General features: G+C 41.0%; 1 protein-coding gene across 3 annotated transcripts in view; it reads left to right on the top strand.

The window, feature by feature from the left end:
* Positions 1–12,013: 12,013 nt before the first annotated feature.
* The window catches only part of PRKCD (protein kinase C delta), a 128,664-nt gene continuing 121,626 nt past the window's right edge, over positions 12,014–19,051 (top strand). For 2 of the 3 annotated variants that reach the window (XM_077823017.1, XM_077823014.1), the window contains exon 1: positions 12,014–12,089. The gene's annotated coding sequence lies outside the window, so the exon portion shown is untranslated. Of the gene's footprint in view, positions 12,090–12,241; positions 12,310–19,051 lie in introns of those variants that run through there. The other variant, XM_077823016.1, reaches the window with a different exon arrangement.

Genomic DNA, 19,051 nt, shown 5'->3' with positions numbered 1-19,051 from the left:
ACAGATAACATCCTCATTCTCCACAGCATGAAATTTTATTCACACTAATTTGACACCTGGGAGGCATGACATTTTAGGGACATAGGACTGGAAGGGACCTCCTGGTTCACTAAGGCCAGATCCCTGCTATGACAGGCAACCCTGTCATGCAATCCTGTTCATGAACTTATCTAATTTCCTCATAAAACTAGTTAGATTGCTTGCCCCCACTACTCCTATTGGGATGCTGCTCCCACTCCTCTGATGCTTAGAAACCTTCATATAATTTCCAGTATAAATGTGTTCACGGCCAGTTTTTATCCATTTGTTCTTGTCCCATTATTGTCCTGTAACTTAAATAGTTCTTTTTCTCTCCTTGGATTTTACCCCTGCATTATGTTCATAGAAATTATCTACTTCAGTCTTGCTACTCTGTTCTATAAACAAACATAAAGCTTATTTTCCTCGATTATTTTTAGGATCCTCTGATGCATTTCCTCCTGCACTGCTCTATATGGTGGCCTGTCCATGTAGTTACAAAATAAACTAATTAACAAATAGAGTCAAAGTAGCCTCTGCGTTTACTGTCATTTTTTTTTTTTTAATGCTCACTTTAGTTTGACATTGATCAGAAAAGAATGGGAGAAGTCACGTGGTACCAAATGAAGTAGCTGTAAACAGAGTGCCTGAGTGCGAGTAAACTTCCAGCCTGAGTGCGATTTTCAAAAGTGACTAGGCACTGAAAAGCCTAAGTCTCATTGAAAGTCAATGGGACTTAGGTGTTTTGAAAATTCTACCCAGGATTAGTCACTCATGTAGCCACTCCATTCCTAAACTGAAATAATTGGGCATAATGACTGAATTGTACAATGATCCAGAAATAAAGATCTCTTTTCTCTAAACTCTGTGTTCCAATGCTATCTGCTTCAGAACCACTAGTTTACAAGTATGCTGTACACTAACACTTAATTGCTTCATTTGCCTGGATTTAAAGTTTGTGGAAGGGAAAATAGCACTTCACAGGGAGAAGTAAACATGGGTAATTTTGTATCTTTTCTGAGAATTAATACTGGAATGTCTGGAAATGCTGTTAAGGCTCCACTATAAAGCAATCTTTTAAAATGTGTGGGAGTGCAGAGTTCAAGTCACACAAGCAATTTTTACAGAAGAAATTGAAACTTGTGTTTTGTTTTGAGTGGTAATCTGCTCTCTAGAAGACAAGGGGGGAAATCTGCTTTTTATTCATTATAAATTATAGCTTTTATTTTGAAAAGACAAGAGAGCAGGACCATACAATTATATTACAGAAAATAAGGGCTGTGGAACACCTATATTCCTACTCTACAAAATGTTTACTCTCCTGTTTCATAGGTATGCTGTATAATGGACAAAATGAGGTGCAATCTCTTTGTGAGTGATCTAATCAAACATTTACCAGAAGAAATCAAGTGTGACAACTCTGCACACATTTCTTTTTCAGTTTCCTTTTGCCTACACTGAGGCTGTATCTTTTTTCTTAGTAAAAGGCCAAATGCAAAAGCTTTGAGAGCAAGTCAATTTCAGATAAGTGCTCCAAAATGCTGTTTATCAGATGTTCAGTCAGCAATGTCATATTGGGCTGGAAATCTCACCATAACTACCTTTGGGTGGTGTCTTAGTACACCTCCTTGACTATAACCAGGCACCACAAAAAGAAAAAATGTTTTACAGTGATCCTAATCTACAATCAAAAAGTAGATATGAAAAATATGCAGTGTAGATGGTGACTATTGGCAACTTTTAAAAGGAGTCACTGAAGCAATACATGTTAACTTTCATCTGCTCAGTCACTTTTTTTAGTTGCACATTTTTAAACCAGTACCGTTTGGATTTTGTGCTGGATTTCCTCAAAATGGAGAAGAGGATGGACACAGAATTTTGGTACAGAACCATCACTAATTGTACTTGGTTTACATCATACTTCCAATCAATTGATAATATTTAGTGCTTCCTTTGTATATTGACCTGTTTGCTCTATCTGTAAGCACAGAATGTGGTCACAGGAAGGTAACAGTCAACACAGTCCGACTGGATTCTTTTTTTCAAGGATTGTTTAAAAAAAATCTACAGCTAATAATGGGAAGGAAAAATAAAATTCTTTTTGTGGGAAAATAAATGTGAATGGGCTGTGACTGCAACTCCTTTCCAGCTGCTTTTGCAGTAGTTAGAAGTTTGAAAGAAAAAGCAGTCTTGCTCTGAACTACCACTCTTCCCCCACACCCGCCTGAGCTGGAATAGGAGCTATACCTCCTTAGAGCAAGGATGACTTTCTCACTTCCAGTACACTAGAAAACCATTGCTCCTTTCCCATTTCCCAACATCTTGAGTCACTCCTATTCTCTAAAATTGGCTACTTCCATCTTTCCAGCAGTGCTGTGGTCATAAATCTATAGGTTGGGAACACATTGTTTTCTACAGCCGCCATGATGCCAGGGCAATAAACTTTGCCTGCAAGATACATATGCTCAAGTCCCATTGCATTCAAAGGGAGTTGCACATGCATAACCAAGCAGAGGTCCTGCTTCTCTTGCCTTGGTCCTTCTGCACACCTGTGCAAAATGCTACCCAAACAATGATACTGATTTTTATAACCACGTTAGATGGGTATAAATGACTACACAAGGTGCCAGCCAGTGGAGAAATAGACTCAGTGACTTCAGATACATCTTTTGATTAGCTTTATATTTGAACTCATAAGTCAAAATTGCTAGTAATTTAAAGAACAGGAAGGAAGAAGTCAGAAACGCAGAAAACTGCACCATCTAAAATTCTGTTCTGGTTTTTTAAAACACATTTGAGAAGAGGTAGAGCATTAAAATATAAGCTCAAGTATTTTGTCTGTAGGAATACATTGTTTGCTGTGTGGCTGGGTGAAAAGAGCAACACCTTAGCTAATATTTGGTAATCTGATCAGTTCTTCCATTCTCTGTCTATACCAACAGTGCCTGGGCAAGTTTCTATCATGGGAGTGTTCAAAGCTGAATGGTGAAACTGAAGACGGTACTTATCCATATGAAAGAGTGGTGGTCTGTGATGCCCCTACCTATTGGGGAGGTGGGGCAACACTTTTCTTCTAAGTCATATTTTAAAAGACTAGTTTTGTTGTAAGCATTAAATGCAATGTTTAATAATGCACAAAGGCAATTGGCTTCTGTATTTCAAAGTCTTGAAGCAAAAGACTTAACGCTACCTAAAGTATATGTATTCTGTTTAATGGAGTTGGACTTTCAAGAAGTGTTTATAACAGGTGGTCCACGATTCAGGGTTTGACCCTGTAATGCCCCAATCCCACAAAGTGGAGAAATATATGCCATGCTCAAAACAGTGAAGTTACACCCTTTTGTGCATAGATGTATGTTACATGCAAAATTAGTTACTTTTGGGGATGGTGGCCGTAAAGGGTGGCCAACACCATAGGACCCTCATTTATAAAGTGGGAATAAGAAACACCATCTATAAATATGTTCTGCTGTTAGGAGCATTATAGACAGTATTTACAGTGATCCATCCGCAAGTGGGCAAAGTAGCTCTGCTCTGAGGTGAGCAGATTTCCTTAGTTCTTCTGCTACTAACCTCCTTTCATCCCTATCCATAACTGAGTCTTTAGAAAGAGAGTTTCTTCCTTTTATCTACTTTCTCAAAGCAAGTCTGAATTTTCTCAGTTATTATAATTATCTTAGTTATTATAATGTGTTTTAAAGGATGGTCCAAATCCTGTGCTTCACCTAATTACAAGTAGCACTGGGAAAGCAAAGACAATGCAAGTTCAAGCTTCTACTGTTCATGACAAAGTTTAGAGATCTCAGCCCTGAACTACTATCTCTTCTCCACTGCTCAGATCCCTGATCAGAGTGATCTTTGGGGAAGAGAAGCAGTTTACCCTCTTTGCCTTAGTGTAGCATGATATAATACTTATGTCATGGCTCCAGACATTTTGAAGGTATAAATCCATCTGCTAAGCTGAACTTGCTGGGTTCAGTTCAGCAAACTCAAACATGACCACTGCAGGCTGTTTCAGCTTTCTGCCCCACCCTTCTTACTGTGCAAACTTACACAGAATGGAGTTTCAAAGCTAGTGTTCTTGCTGACTAATAGGCTGACTGAAGTGTACTTTGCATGTGTTACCTTGTTTTACTGATACTAAGCTTTTAATACCAGTAAATTTACTGCCAGTGGAAAAAAAAAACCCCTAATAAACTTTTCATGACTCAGCCTACCGCTGTCATAAACTAGTGAGTATTTACTAAGTGGCTAGACTACCACTGTGTTCCTGTCTGGGGAATGGGCTGAATGAGACAGCACAGAGAACATAAGAACAATAGTATTAATCACAAATATGATATGAAAAAGATTCAGTTGCATCTAATCCCAGAAGCCTTTTAAGTCAGGCCTAGAGCCCAAAGTTGTAGCTAGCAAACAAACAGGACATAGAAGTGGCAGTTGGAAGCATGTGATGCATAAGGCAAGCTGGGCATTACAGAGGGCCAGAACTATTTGTTAAGGTTACACAGCTGTGAACTGTTAACTTAAACAATCCCTTATTCAAACTGGGGCGTGTGACTGGTTCCTTATATTGTTTCCACATTCTGAGTGAATGGCTAAAACATTTTAAATGGGAGAAAAACTAAATAATGACTAATGCCCTTCTGGGATGGATATTCAGCTAAATAATTTGTGCTAAAATTAAGAGATTCCTCAAAATGTTCATGAACACCTAATAGTAGTCTGACTATTAATGAACAACAGCTATGGTACCATGAATCACAATGAACTGAAAACAACTCTTATCCATGAAAATAACTTGTGAATTAGATAGGTTTGGTATGTTGGGGTTTTTTTCCCCCTCACACTATTTGAACAGCCTTATTATTTAATCAGACACCATCAATCAGCAGCAGGCACCCTTGATGTGTGGCAGATCATACTTAGCCAGTAAATAAAAGGTATACATGGCAAGTGGGAATTGAATGGCTCAGGTGACCAGTACGGGCAATAGCGCCCATCATGCCTCTCAGGTGAATAATAAGCAGAAAGTTGTTTTGTGGCCTTTATTAAGTTCTTTGGTGGTCTCAGTCAAGTTCTCAGTGAATATGCATCTAAATCATAATGGTCAACACTATCATAATTAGTGCTGATAGTCTCAGCAGCAATGACAAGTAGAGAATCAGTCCTTACCTCTAGCTAGGACAGGGGCACACTTCTGTTTCATACCCAGAAGCGTGAACTGCCACTGTATATGCTGTCCTTGTTCTGTAGACAAATAGGAATTCAATTCTCAGCTCCTTTTAGCAGAATTAAGATCAAAGAGAATTACTGCAAGACAAACAAAGCAAAAGAAGATTACTACATTCCTGCACACCATAGCTCCTCCTGCAGCAGTCATAGTAATGTAAAATCAACTAGGAATAGGACTGTGGTCAATTGCAGAACTGCACTGACACGCACCCTTCCTTGTTGTACTATAACCTTCACTACTTCATACTCTCTTTGCAAACGAGCATTGTAATAAGGGGAAGTGTCACAGCAATGCTGGTCAACACAGACACTAACAATTTGACAGCAGGCGGAGTGAGACCTAGTAGAAGGGTATGTGCACTGTGGAGTTTTAATGGTACCAGGAAGTCGGGGGAGGGGGGGGGAGGGCAGTTAAGGTTTAAAAACTCTTTTTAATGAACATGGATTAAACCCAGGTAGCAGTATTGCCAGCCCCAACATTCAGCACTCATGAGAACCTAACAAAATAAGGAGCTTTTAAACAACCCAACATTTTAGGTTCTTTTTATTGTCATCCTGGATTTCGAGCCTTTAGGATCCACGTGGGTCATGTTTTCAAGCTTTTTTCCCTCCTCACAATTCTGAGGACTAGAAATATACATTTTTAAAATAAAAAATTTGCTTATACAAAATATGGAGGAATTTATATGCTTGAATCTGAAACTGAGAATCTCTTAACTCTTGACCTATATACCTCAACAGTCAAGGAAAATTAAAGCCATGGTGTTTTGTTTTTGTTTTTTAATTCCTAGTATCTACTGAACTCTATGCAATTGAAAAATCTGATGCAAACATACGCTAAAACATGAAGATTATGTCTCTGATCCTGCAACATGTAGCACATGAATGGAATGCCTCTACCTGTGGAGATCCCTGCTGAGATCAGTAGCCATCTGTGCAGGCACAGTAGTCTACACATTGCAGAAGCAAGGCCTAAAAAGGTAGAAACAACTGAGTCAAGTACAGATCATGATCAAAGACATGCTGACTAATACAAAGAAAAACAACTTCACAAGTCAATATCAAAATTAACATATTTTTTAAAAATTTCATATTGTTGTGGAAGGATCCCCTAAAGCAGAATTCAGATTCACTCAATCTCTCATATGGATGTGGCAGGCAGACTTTATTAAAGGGATGAATCCTGCCCATTACGCATTTAACTCTCTGTGCTAACCCGCAAACAGAAATGAGAAACTGAAGGAAAAGTTTGTGTGCGGTAAGTGAAGGTTCCTGGAGAAGACTCCAACATTCTAAAGCCAGTTAGTTAAAACTATAATCAATTTTCTGAATACTTCAGAAATAAATAGAGAGGATAGAAAACAACAGAGATTAGTTCAGGAAGTATTCAGCCTCCCTACTTTTGCTGTTCTCATTAATGGAAATCCCCATAATTTTTAGACAAGATTGTAGCAGGCTCCTCCCTCTGTCACTCCCTTCCCCTGCCTCTGTGAGCAAAGGGGAAGTGAGACTAGGCATTTGTTGCTTAGACTTGGGAAACAGATCAACAGAAGCTCACCCTCCAGCTGCATCATGGGGCTCAGCGAATAAAAGTACAACTGTAACTGTTGTGAATTGATGCTTGTCCCTACATAATCATGTGTGCATCAGTAAAACACCTTTCCTTAATTTGGAGTCCTTTTGGCCCCATGAAAAAGATATAGCATTAGTCCAACTCACAGGAGTTAATCACACAACCTTGGAAAAGTGCTGGGTATTAATAGTGGTTTGGTGCGTTCAGGAAGCTCATTTTTATTCTCATTCTCAGTTGTAAATCTTTTGCTGTCACTTCACTGTAGAAAATTTAATTTCACATTTCTTTCCATCTACTTGTAAAATGGCTTGTAGCCATACCACCTTCTATGGTGACCCTGTCAGATTTCACACGCTAAGCAGCCTCAGGCAAGGTGAGTGTTTGGGATGTGAGATCTCTAAAGAAAACCCAAGTACTTTCAGTATTAAATCAATACCTCAGCATGGTGTGGGGGGGTGGCATTGTGCTACCTATAGTGCAGTCTGACAGATGCAATGTAAAACCACAATTGTCACCACTTAAGGTGATTAAAAAAAATCCCCTGGTACTTCACAAAGGTAGAACTATTAGCCCCAGTGTCTTGACCAAATTCCAGCTTGTATGATTACATTTTACCTCTCTGATATATACAGCATACTTGGCTGCTGACCTGAAAGCTGTATTGGAGTGCTGTATGCTGTTCAACAAGTGCTGGTTTTCACACTATTGTTTAATGACCATTTGTGGTCAGCAAAGTGACTGTACAAACATAAATATGTTAGTAACGCTTTCTAAGTTGCTTTGGAATCTACCCAGATGAGACACTATCACTCTGTCCTCTCCTGGTTCTCCTACCGCTTTAATCACTCCTAAAGCATGTACTTTGGAGGATTGTCCTCCTTTGCCCTTCAATTTTTGGTGGGGGTTCCACAGGACCCTGTTCTTGGTCCCCTTTCCGTCTCCCTCTATACTTTACTTGTGGGTAATCTCATTCACAACCACAAATTCAACAACTATCTCTATGCTGTGTTGACTCATAGGTCTACCTCTCCTCCAGACCTATCTCCTGTCCAAAGTAAAGTCTCTCCGTATCACCTTGCAGACACATAGTCATCAGCCCAAGAGCAACAGGGCTGAAATAATAGTTTTTGATCTGTCCTCCAAGCTCTCCCTATTACCTCCTTTCTCAGTCACTGTAGACAACATCACCATTCTGCCTGTCACTCAGCCCCGTAACCTGGGCATACTCTTTCACTCACGCCTCTCTCTACGTCCTCACATCCAGGCTATGTCTAAATCTTGCTGGTTCTTTCTGCCTCACATCTCTAAGATATAGCATTTCCCATCCATCCATCCAGCTAAAACTCTCATCCACACTCTTATCATCTTGCATCTCAATTACTTCAAAATCCTTCTTGCTGGCTTTGGCAAGTGCAGTCTTGCCCTACTCACATCCATTCAGAATGTTGTTGCAAAGATGACTTTCCTACTCAGTCACTTTGACCATGTCACCCCACTCTTTGAACCCCTCCACTGACTCCTCCTCCATCACATCAAACATAAGCTGCTTGTCTTCACTTTCAAAACCTTCACAGTCAATCCCCACACTATCATCAGTCATTTAACTATCAAACTGTCAACAAAAACCTTCAGCTGACCCATGATTGCCAGCGTCTATTGCCTGTTTGTTAATTTTCGAACAAGCACCTTTGTGCTTGCTGCCCTACATGCTTGGGACGTGCTCCACGTAAACATCCACAAAGCAACCTCATTTACTCCTTCAAATCCATAGACTGTCCTTTGTTATGATGCCTACAAAAAAAACAACAACTTGACAACAGATAGGTTGTTGGTATACTGAGACCACTGCCTATCATGCTGACCAATACCGTCTCATTGTTTCCTTGTAGTCCTCCATAAGTTTGCCTGTATCCATCTGTTATCTCTGCTCTTATACTAAAGATTGTAAGCTCCTTGGAGTAGGGACCATATTTTTATTCTGTGTTTGTACAGCACCTAGTACAATGGAGTCCTGATCCATGAGTAGGGCTCCTATGTGCTATAGTGATACAAACAATATATAATAATAAATGTAAGAAAGTAATCATCAGAATCCATTGTTTAATTTTAAGGTGAATCTAGAGAAACAAACCAAAGTCACTAGGAAAAGGCAACTGAAAACATAATAAAACAAAACTAGAGTTTTAGAATCATTGTTGATTGGATTGGATGGAACCTCAAATTGCTAAGGCCAAGAATTTGCTTTATTAAGTAGGAAAGATTCTACATTGTACTCTCCATGAGCCAAATCTTAAATTTTTACTCAGTCCTAATGTAGGCAAACTCCCCATTGACTTTAGAGAGCTCTGACTGAGTAAAGTCTTCAGGATTTATATTCATAAGGACTTGAAAAATCTCTATTTTTAATTTTTATAAGCCTTGTGAAAATCTTATAGCCCAAAGATTAAGAAGCTATTTGTTTTGGAAAGGCTTATTTTAAAGTAATGGATACCTAACAGAGCTAACAATCAAGTGCAACTATATAGTGCAACCACAAAACAAAATGGATTCTCCCTGCGCATTTTATATTGCTTTAAATACCAAATTAATAAGAAATGATCTGTCATCCATTATAAAATGCCACCCATGTTGATGACGCTCATTCGAAGTACTGAAATCAGGAAACTATCATTTGGACAGACTTGAATAGTTTTCACTTTCACCTTTCATTTAATCCTTGTAGTTTTAGTTTTGTTTTACAGAAAAGTATATCCATACATTGCTACCATATAGAAAGTTCCATCTTATAAATTGCTCTGGAATTCTATGTGATAGCAGTGAGCACTACAAGTTACTTTTTATTGAGGTTCCAGTGAGACATAATAGATTTTAAAATAGAATTAAAAATTATGGTCTGTAGTCTAGGTGAAGTTCCTAAGTGTGAAGTTCTTGTATCATAAACACAAACTCTTTGATTATACTTTAAATTCTCATCACAAGATATAAGAACATGTAACTGTATGAATATATGTGCAGTTTAAGTAGATTTCATTTATGATCGAAAAGGGTTTTTTTCATTCATTTTGTTCTGAGCATAGCTGTAACTATATTACATCTCCCCTGGTGCTCAGATAATCTTTCATATTTTTTCTTTTAAACTGTAAATTGAGATTTACTTTTGATCAAGCTCTTCATTTCAAAATAGAATTATGATACAGGTGGCAGTAGATTCAGAGGCCTTGAGACATTTTAGAAACTCGCAAGTTGTACCCTTTGTACTTTTGGTAGCTACAGACTGGGAAGGTGGATGGGTGACTGGATAAAATATCAGAAATTCAGGAGGAGGTTGACTGGAGCCAGTGTACATTGGGTTTGACTTTCTGCTTGGACAGAACCTAATCTGCATGGTTTTGATCACCCTCAGTTCCCAGAATCTAGCCCAAAGACAGCTGTAAATAAAGAAAATTAAAGATATGTATGTCCCACAGCTCTTGTACAGCCCTAGAGAGGTGAAAATACATTGGGTTTACTACTATTGAATTCAATGAAGTTTAACTGGAGAAAGATAAAGTAATTTAGGTGAAGATCTGACAAGGAAGTCCACTTTACTAATGAAAAAGCAGCTAAGTGCTAAAGAGATTGTTAGGAAAGTTTCTCTCTTCCACACCAAGAGTAAATGTGTGTTTTATTTATCTGTTATTAATGGTTCTGGGCATATATGTTTAATGGTCCTTTTTTATAATTATAAATAAAGGTCTAATTTTATAACTGGAAATGCTGCTTTTCAATAAAGGAAGACAAACTCTAGATTGATTGATTTACCATCCTCATAACCTATATTTTAAAAATAGACAACGGGAGGGAAATTGGGGAACTCCACTCAGAGGCATCAATCAAGGTCAGGCCTCCCAATGAGGGCACTGTATAAACATGCAGGAAGACACAGCTCCTGCCCTGAATTAATGTAACTCCCTGATCCTGCAAACATTTGATACACATGCTTAACATCATGTACATGAGTAGTCCCAATAACTACTTCCCAGCTCCCATGTGTAAAGTTAAACATGTGGAAAGTGTTTACAGGATTGGGGCCTACTGAATTTTTGCCATCCTTTAACAATACAACTCACATTTTAAAAGCCATGAAAAATCTGTTTTTCACCTTTAAAAACCCAACACTTTTTGTACACTTAAGACAATCTTTCCCAAAGGATTAGGCACATATGCCAAGCATTAGCCCAGCAAAACTTTTACACAGATGGAATTCAAATGCCCATCACCAATGGCTGAAAATCATAAGCCACCTCAGTTGAGTTTGGTAACTTCTGTCCACTTTCTGGTGGACAAATGCCACATCAAGAAAATCACTGTGGCCTTTCTGCCAAACCCCATAAGAGAGCCAAGATTACTAAATAGCTAGAGTGAACATTAAAAAAATCTTGTTCAGATAGAGTAAGTTGGCTTCCCTAAAGGACAAGCATCTCTCAAAGAAGAAGGGCTGCTGCAACTACCCTAACTGGAGTTTAAGATTGAATGAGTTTGGTGAGATTGGTCCCATGCTGGAACCTTTGCCTTTAATGCTGACCTAGAGCTGAACTTTTGGGTCAAGAGGTCAGGGAAAGCTCCTTGCTGGTCTCAGAAGAACTCAAACATGAAGGGGAAGGGAGAAGAGAAAAAGAAGGGGAAGGCAACATGAGTGAGCGTAAAAGGGGAGGGAGAGGAGAGTAAAAGAGAGGGGGAAAGTACCATGAGGGAAGGAAGGTGAGTGAGAGACGAAAAGGGAGACAAGTAAAAGAGAGGGAAGGAGAGTGAGAACAGGAAAAGGACGGGAGGAGAGTAAGAGAGAGGGAAGGTAGCGTGAGGGAAGGGAGAACGGAAAAGACGGGAGGAGCGCAAGGGAAGGAACGAAGGGAAGTGAGAAGAGGAGAAAACAAGAGAGGCGAAGAACCGAGCGGAGCAGGAGGGTGGCTCTGTCCCGCGCTCCGCCGCCAGAGGACGGCTCTGGGGCTGGGTTTCCCGTACCTGGTTGGGCGGGAGGCGGTGCAGCAGGAGCCCACACACGCGTCCTGTAGCGGGGTGGAGCCGGCAGGGCAGGTGAGCGGGCCGGGGCTGAGGGAGGGCGCCGTGCCCCCGGGGGCGGAGCGCGGGGGGCGGGCCGAGCGCCGGGGGGGCGGGCCGGCCGGGCTGGGCTGGGCACTCGCTAGCTCTCGGACAGGGAGCTGCCGCAGCTCTGCGCCGTCTGGCCGGGAGGCTGGCCCCGCTGTGCTCAGCTCCCCGAGAGGCGGTGAGTGTCTGGGGTCCGCGCGGGGGGCCCCGCCCGGGTACCTGCCGCCGGGGCCCCGGCTCGGGGAGTTCCCGCTTCGCACGGCAGTTCCTGCCCCGCCCGGCGCCGGGTGAATGAGGAAGCGGCACAGGCGCTGCCTCCCCCACCCCTCCCTCCGCAAGAGGCTCCTTGGTTGCGGGTGCTGTCCGGGGGGGCTCCTGTCCCTGTCCCCGCTCTGGGGGTGAGCATCTCCGGGAGGGCGGGGGGCAGCGCTCGGTCTGCTGCAGCCTGGGGCTCTCCCTTTAGCTGCCCGCGGGGGCTCGGGTTCCGCTCTCAGCACCGGCAGGGTGGCGGAGGCAGCTGCCTTTGGGCTCGGGACGGGGACACTCGTGTAAGTCAGTGAGGGAGCCTTGATCTGCTGGCGGCGCGAGGAGAGACTGTCGGGGCTGCTCCGCAGAGCTCGCATAGCAGTGGGGTAAGCAAGGGTTGCCTCTGCCATCCTTTGCCGAGGAGATAACTCCACCATGGCTTCCTGGCTCTGTGAGCCTCCATATTTTGTGTAATGACTCCGTGGTGAATGCACAGAAATCGGGAAGCATATGCGATACCTGTAAGACTTTCTGTGGGCTCGGTCCGTCTTCTTGACAGTTTTGTTTGCTGACCTCGGATCCTGTTTTTCTTCTCGGTAAACTTGGTCCTAGGAGTTACGCTATTTACTTTAGTCCTTTACCTTCCCAGGATCTTGCTGCAAATACCTTACTTGTTACATGCTGAACTTTGTTTGCGTCAGAGTTGGTCAATGGTGGTTTGTAAATCAGCAAGTGATTTTTGTTAAATCACTTACTGAATATTTGAGAGTCAGGTCAGTAAACATATTGAAACAGGGGACTCTGGCTACCTCTGAGCTAAGATAGTGACTATAGAAGTTGATGCCAGTTAATATACATGATAATGGACTTGCGTAACAAACCCTGAATTTAGTACGTTTAGAAAGCAGATAAAAAAGTCTTCATAGCTGATTTGTGTTCCCTGTCTTCTTGAGAGGATGGGAACTGGCAAGAATACATGACAATTGATTCTAATCAAATGGTCCTTGCAACAAATGATGGCAGTAATATAGTTTTTAGTTAGGCATTTTCAGTGATGCTCTTGCTTCAGAAGTGAGGGGCTAGGAAGTAAGGATGCTTATACTCTTCCTTAGCATGTCTTCTGGTTTCACTGTGATAATAGTGATCATTAGCTCCAGGAAGCACAGCTAACCTAAACGGGGAAACTTTGTGTTCAGGGAGGAGTTATAATTTAGCCCATACAACTCAAGGAATGCTACAGAATGAAGTAATTTATTTATCCATCATATATCAGCTATACGTTTGATTATAAAACCGCCTTAGCGTCTGTTGATTTGGGAGATGAAACAGACGCATCAGCAGAACAGACTTTAAAAATATATATACACCAAAAACAAATGGGAGCAAAGTTGAGTTTTCAGTGAGTTAAGCGAATTGTAACTTTATGACAAGACAATGGAATTCTTATGTCTTCAATCCCTGTTCAAATATCTGGAGCTTGTATAATTTAGGGTTGCCAATTTTGGTTGGCCATATTCCTGGAGGTTTCATCATGTGACATAATCTTTAATTCCTGGAGATTTGAGGACAATCCTGAAGGCTTGGCAACCCTACACTCTGTGTGTGCGTGTATGCATTTGTTTATTTTACAGGCCCCTCTGTGCTGATCCATGGAGGATGTGAGTTATTACAGTGTCCAGTTACCAAGCCTTGTCTCTTTCACTCAGACTCATACTGTTAGTTTTTGAGGTCCTGGATTCAAATTCTCTCGTGTCAGCTAAGATGGTATCTGTCACATTTGCGCTTAATATAGATCCTAAGTATGGTAATATTAGTCTTTTTAGCTCAGACACATGTATCATCAGTTTTTTGTTTCTCAAGGATCGCTATTGGATATGCAGCATATTTGAACCATAAGTATAAATGCTCAGCACGTCAAGCTATAAAATCCCTCACTATGTGATCAAATATGAAGCTTTTGAAAGCAGTTGGAAAACAGAGTAAAATTTAAGGCATTAACCTTTCTGGTCTCCCCTTTTTGTATGCATACAATATATGCACACACATACCCCCATTAGATGTTCATAGAAGTTCATAGAGGAAACTTCAGAATTCTCCAGTGAGAATACTACATTGGAGTTTGAACCATTAACATTATTGAAATATAGCATTTTGTGTTCATATCTGTAGTCTTAATTTACATGTGATAGTTGGATATTGTGTTATCTCTTGCCTAAAATACCTAGGTAGCACAGAGGAGGTAATATTAGTTTGCACATAGAACTGCCAGGTCCAAAAGTCCATCTTGTCCAATATCCTCTGAGTTGATGGTTGGCAATACTAGGGGAAGTTGTAAGAACCCCACTGAAGACAAATGGGAGATCACCTCCCACATTGTCTCACTCTGTTAATCTCAAATAGTTAGAGTTTGGTTTAACCTGAAACATTAGGTTTAAAATCTCTAACAAAATGTTGTTCACATTAACTTCTATAACTCTGGATATTCTTGTTATCCTTATAAATGTCCAATTTCTTTTGAATTTTGGTAATTTCTTGGCCTCACGCACATGTTTAGGGTATGTCTACACCAAGGGTCTCAAACACGCGGGCAGCATGTGGCCCGTGGAGCTATTTCCTGCGGCCACCAAGCTCCTCTCCCCTGCTGCCCCCCCACCAATGCGCTTTGTCCCCACTCCTCTACCAATCTCCAGGCGCTTCTCGCCACCAAATAGCTGTTTGGTGGCACTTAGCAGTTTCCAGGAGGGAGGGGGGAGGAGCAGGGAGCCAAGTGCTCAGGGGAGGAGGTGGGGCAGGGGCGGTGATTTGGGGAAGGGGTTGGAATAGGGGCAGGGAGGGGGCGGAGTTGGGGTGGGGACTTTGGGGAAGGGGTTGGAATAGCGGTGGGCAGGGTCGGGGCCTCATGGAAAGGGTGGATTGGGGGTGGGGCAGGGGCAGCGGGTCGGGGACAGTGTCAGTGATGTGGCCCTCGGGCCAAAGTATTAGTCTACATGCCGCCCTCCTGGTAATTTGAGTTTGAGATCCCTGGTCTACACTGCAATCAGAGGTGTGATTTGCAGTTTGTGTAGGCATACCCATGCTTGCTTTAGTCTAGCTAGCCCACTAAGATAGCAGTGCAGATGTGGACTTCAGCATGGGCTTTCCAAGTCTGCCCAGTCCCCATAGATATGTATCGGGTTGCCAGCCTGCACTGAAGTCTGTGCTGCTGCATCTTCGCTGCCATTTTAGTGAGCTAGCTAGATTCAAGCTACCATAGGTATGCCTAGCCACGATGCAACCACACCTCCAGTTGCAGTGGAGGCATACCCCAAGTGCTTCTTTCACTTGGTACGCGAGCTACTGTTAAATGCACCGGCAAGTGAGACATACCGTGCTCAGCACCAAAGAAGCAACCAGAGAAAGCAATGCTGTTGAGTTTTGTGGTGACTGCAGTTTGTCAAGCTGAAGCAGCAACACTGTAGTTTTCCTGAAATGTTCCTTAACTGCTCAACAGCCACTTCAGTCATTTAAAAAAATGTTGAGCATTTCCTGTTTAGAGCAGTTCCTGAAAACGTCTGTTACAAAAATGTATGAGCCAATATCTAATATTCTGACTGATGGATTATCAGTTACCCAAAGCCACAGTGGAAAGTCTGCAAACTTCGGGGAAAGAGTTAAACACTGCAGATTGCAACACGCAGCTTCAGAACATTATCTTCTTTTTCAGCTTCTACTTCCTACCTCAAGTCATATGTTAAAATACAATCACTAGGTTCCACAAATGTATTCCCATGCATATACCCTTTATCTTATTCTTTTTATAATAGGCTTCTTGACTTAAGGTTCTTGGACTGTCTTCTTTATAAAACCTTCTTATAATGGCCCTTAATTAAGTATTACCTCTTCATAAAATTTAAAATATTGTTATTTCTAAAGGGGCTGAGAGACAGAGAGGGTAAAAACTGTACATTTTGGAATGACATTTTAAACCAAAATTTCTACTGCATGAGAAATATTACTCCATTAAGCACAAATTAAATGGTTTTGTGTAATGATAAATGAAACGGAGTTAAAAACTACCAGTACTTTAGCAATCTAATTCTAGGAATTCAAACTTAGCCGTCAAGTTATTACTGCTGCTCAGTGGCAATGAATGGCTCAATATGAGAGCATAGGCAATTGTCATCTATTACAAAGCTCTGTTGATGTAAGGCCAATATAAGTTGTTAAATGCAGCACAGAGTCACTGTTTGTCTGATGTGAAGTAGAATTCATAGAAAGTAGTCTGAGTTCTGTCTCCCCAGTAACTGAGCCAAGAAGACACCACCTTGTTTAAAACTGACTCCTATGCTGAGACAAACCTGATAAAAAGAGATCTTAAATATAGGAAGCAATTTACTTTGTCTGGTATGTTGCCTATGCCATAATTATTTGTGAATGTATTTGGTGTTTGTTTTTTTTAATAACTTACAGCCTGCCTTTTCCTTGTGCTTGAACATACTGTGCAATCATAATTCTGTCACTGTGCCATTGGTCTGGTGAGCCTGAAATACTGAGATGTAATAAATTCCGATTTCTGACCTCACAACACAGTGAAGAGAAGATGGGCTACGAGGAAGGAGGCTCTGCTTAAACATATTTACTTTTGCTAGCTTGCAAATTTTGGAAGGATACTTAAACAAAAACATATGTATTTACTTATCAAAATAATATATTAAGTACATATTATTAAGAACAACGTTTTTGTATTAAAGCCACTCTCTAAATTGGCGCTAGGCCTAAAATTAGACCTGCCACTCTCGTTTCTGGTTTCTCGTTTCTAGGACATGCATATCATGCTGTCTCTCTGCTTTGCTTGTCTACTTAATTTTTGGGAGCAGGCAAGAGACTTAACATGTTCCAGATCTCAGCTCTCTACTGAGTTGGAGTTCAGATCTTAGACCTCAGATTTGAGGAAGAGATAAAAAAAATACACTCTTCCTCCTTCACCACCAAGATCAGAAAGATCACTTTAAAAAAAAAAAAAGTTGAGTAGACCAGGGCTTGAAACGTCAGACACTAGTCAAAGGCAGATAGAAAAGGAGGGAACCACCAGTGAAATTCCAGAGTAACCCACTTGTTATTAGAAACCCAACTCCCCCACTATCCTTGGCTACTGAGAAGAGTGTTGGGATTCCTACCAGAATGCTCTTCTTGGCTTTACTCTGGCCTCCATCTTGCATATGTGGCTTCTGGCTAGTAGGTGCCTAATAAACATGAATGCTCTTTCCTCTTCCATTCAGCCTTGTAACTATTTGTGGAGCTCCACTACTGTACCTCTCGACAGCTTCCTTTGAGTCCCCCTCTCCCTGAGTAGCCTCAGTGCCTGAGTTGGTTCCTGATAGTTTCATGCTGTGCAAAGGGTCCTAAATGCCAGCAGAGAAAGGAACCTGAGTCTTGCAGAAGGATAAAATTAACATATGCTGGTCATTTTCACTGTTGCTATTCAGAACCCCCTGGACAGCAGTGGAAAATATCAAGAATCATGCCAATTTGTGTCTGTTGTATTTGGCAAAGCTATGAGCAATAGAGACAGGCACCAGAGCTCTCTTTTTGCAAACTCAGAAAGAAAACACTACATTAGTTTACATTGTGTCCTATGTAGAAGGTTATCTTAGCCGCCATAAGAACTAGAGCGTGATAGTCTGACTTATTTATTTTTTTCCTCATAGGTACTGATCACCTGTGTAATGGGAACTATGGGTGCTCTCAGGACTCATGACAATCAGGCGATTTAATTTTTTAAAATATGTGTTAGTTTATGCAGAAATAGAGGTATAGAAACCCACTTGCCAGAAAGAGCTTCCACCTATCAGAGGCAAGAAGATTTATTTTTTCACTAGACTGAATTAGATTTTGGACTTGTCAAACTTGGTCTCACTTATCTTTTTTTTTTTTTTTTTTCAGTTGACAAAAATTCAGTTAGAATTGATGCTGTTCTAGCTAGTAGGAGGGGGGAGGAGCAGGGGAAAATCCAAAGGTATAAGCTGAGGTGCCAGACTGTAATATTAGTATCTTATAAATGTTTTTTTTTCAATTAAAGGGGAGGGCAACTGCACAAAATTAATAAAAAGCTACAGAATATGCGTTGCTGTATCCCAGCCCAGTATCTTTCAGTAACTGTGTTGATGGAAACAAGGAACAAAGCAGTAGCTTGGCACTCAGTTTACTGGAGAGAATGCCCCATGCCACACCACCAGCAACCTCAGAAGAGAGCCATCCATTCCTCCTTTGTCAGCAGGACCATGATGATGGGATGCAAGTCCTTTGGGTGATGGGAGGGGTTAAAAGTTCAGGCAACTTGGGAACATCCTTGATCCATCTGAGAAATAGAGGGCCTTTACAAATTGTTACAGTGTTGTTGTTAAGTGATTTGAAGGTTTGGAGAGTATGTGTGTGTATTTCTCATTATGGGTTTGTTAAGCCTTTCAAATAAATGCATAGTTTATTTTCACTTAATGCTTAAGGCTGAAGCTGTCAAAAGATTGAGACTCAATGGGAGTTGGGTACTTAACTTGTTTAAAAATCCCAGCATAAATATTTAAACACATTTTGATGTAAAAACACATTCACCCTTGGAAATGATGATGCTGTATCAATATGGCTGCTGCACATGATCACACACTAAAATCATTTTCATGTGACTGATATCTGACATTATAAAATAAATCCAGTTTCTATAAACAGAATTTCAGAACAAATCTACATAAATAGAAAATAATTTTAGGTATTTCAGTTCCCATGAGTCTAGTTAACATGCAGTTAGTTTGCCATTATGTGCAGTGCTGAGTGTTGAAAAGTTTATTTAAGGGTGTTTTCTCAAGCACATTCAATTGGTATTCATGTAGTGATAACTGCTTAATAAACTGCTCAGTGTGT

Source organism: Eretmochelys imbricata, chromosome 7, assembly GCF_965152235.1.
Source record: "Eretmochelys imbricata isolate rEreImb1 chromosome 7, rEreImb1.hap1, whole genome shotgun sequence".
NCBI lineage: Eukaryota > Metazoa > Chordata > Testudines > Cheloniidae > Eretmochelys > Eretmochelys imbricata.
This window is presented reverse-complemented; position numbering and strand designations above follow the sequence as displayed.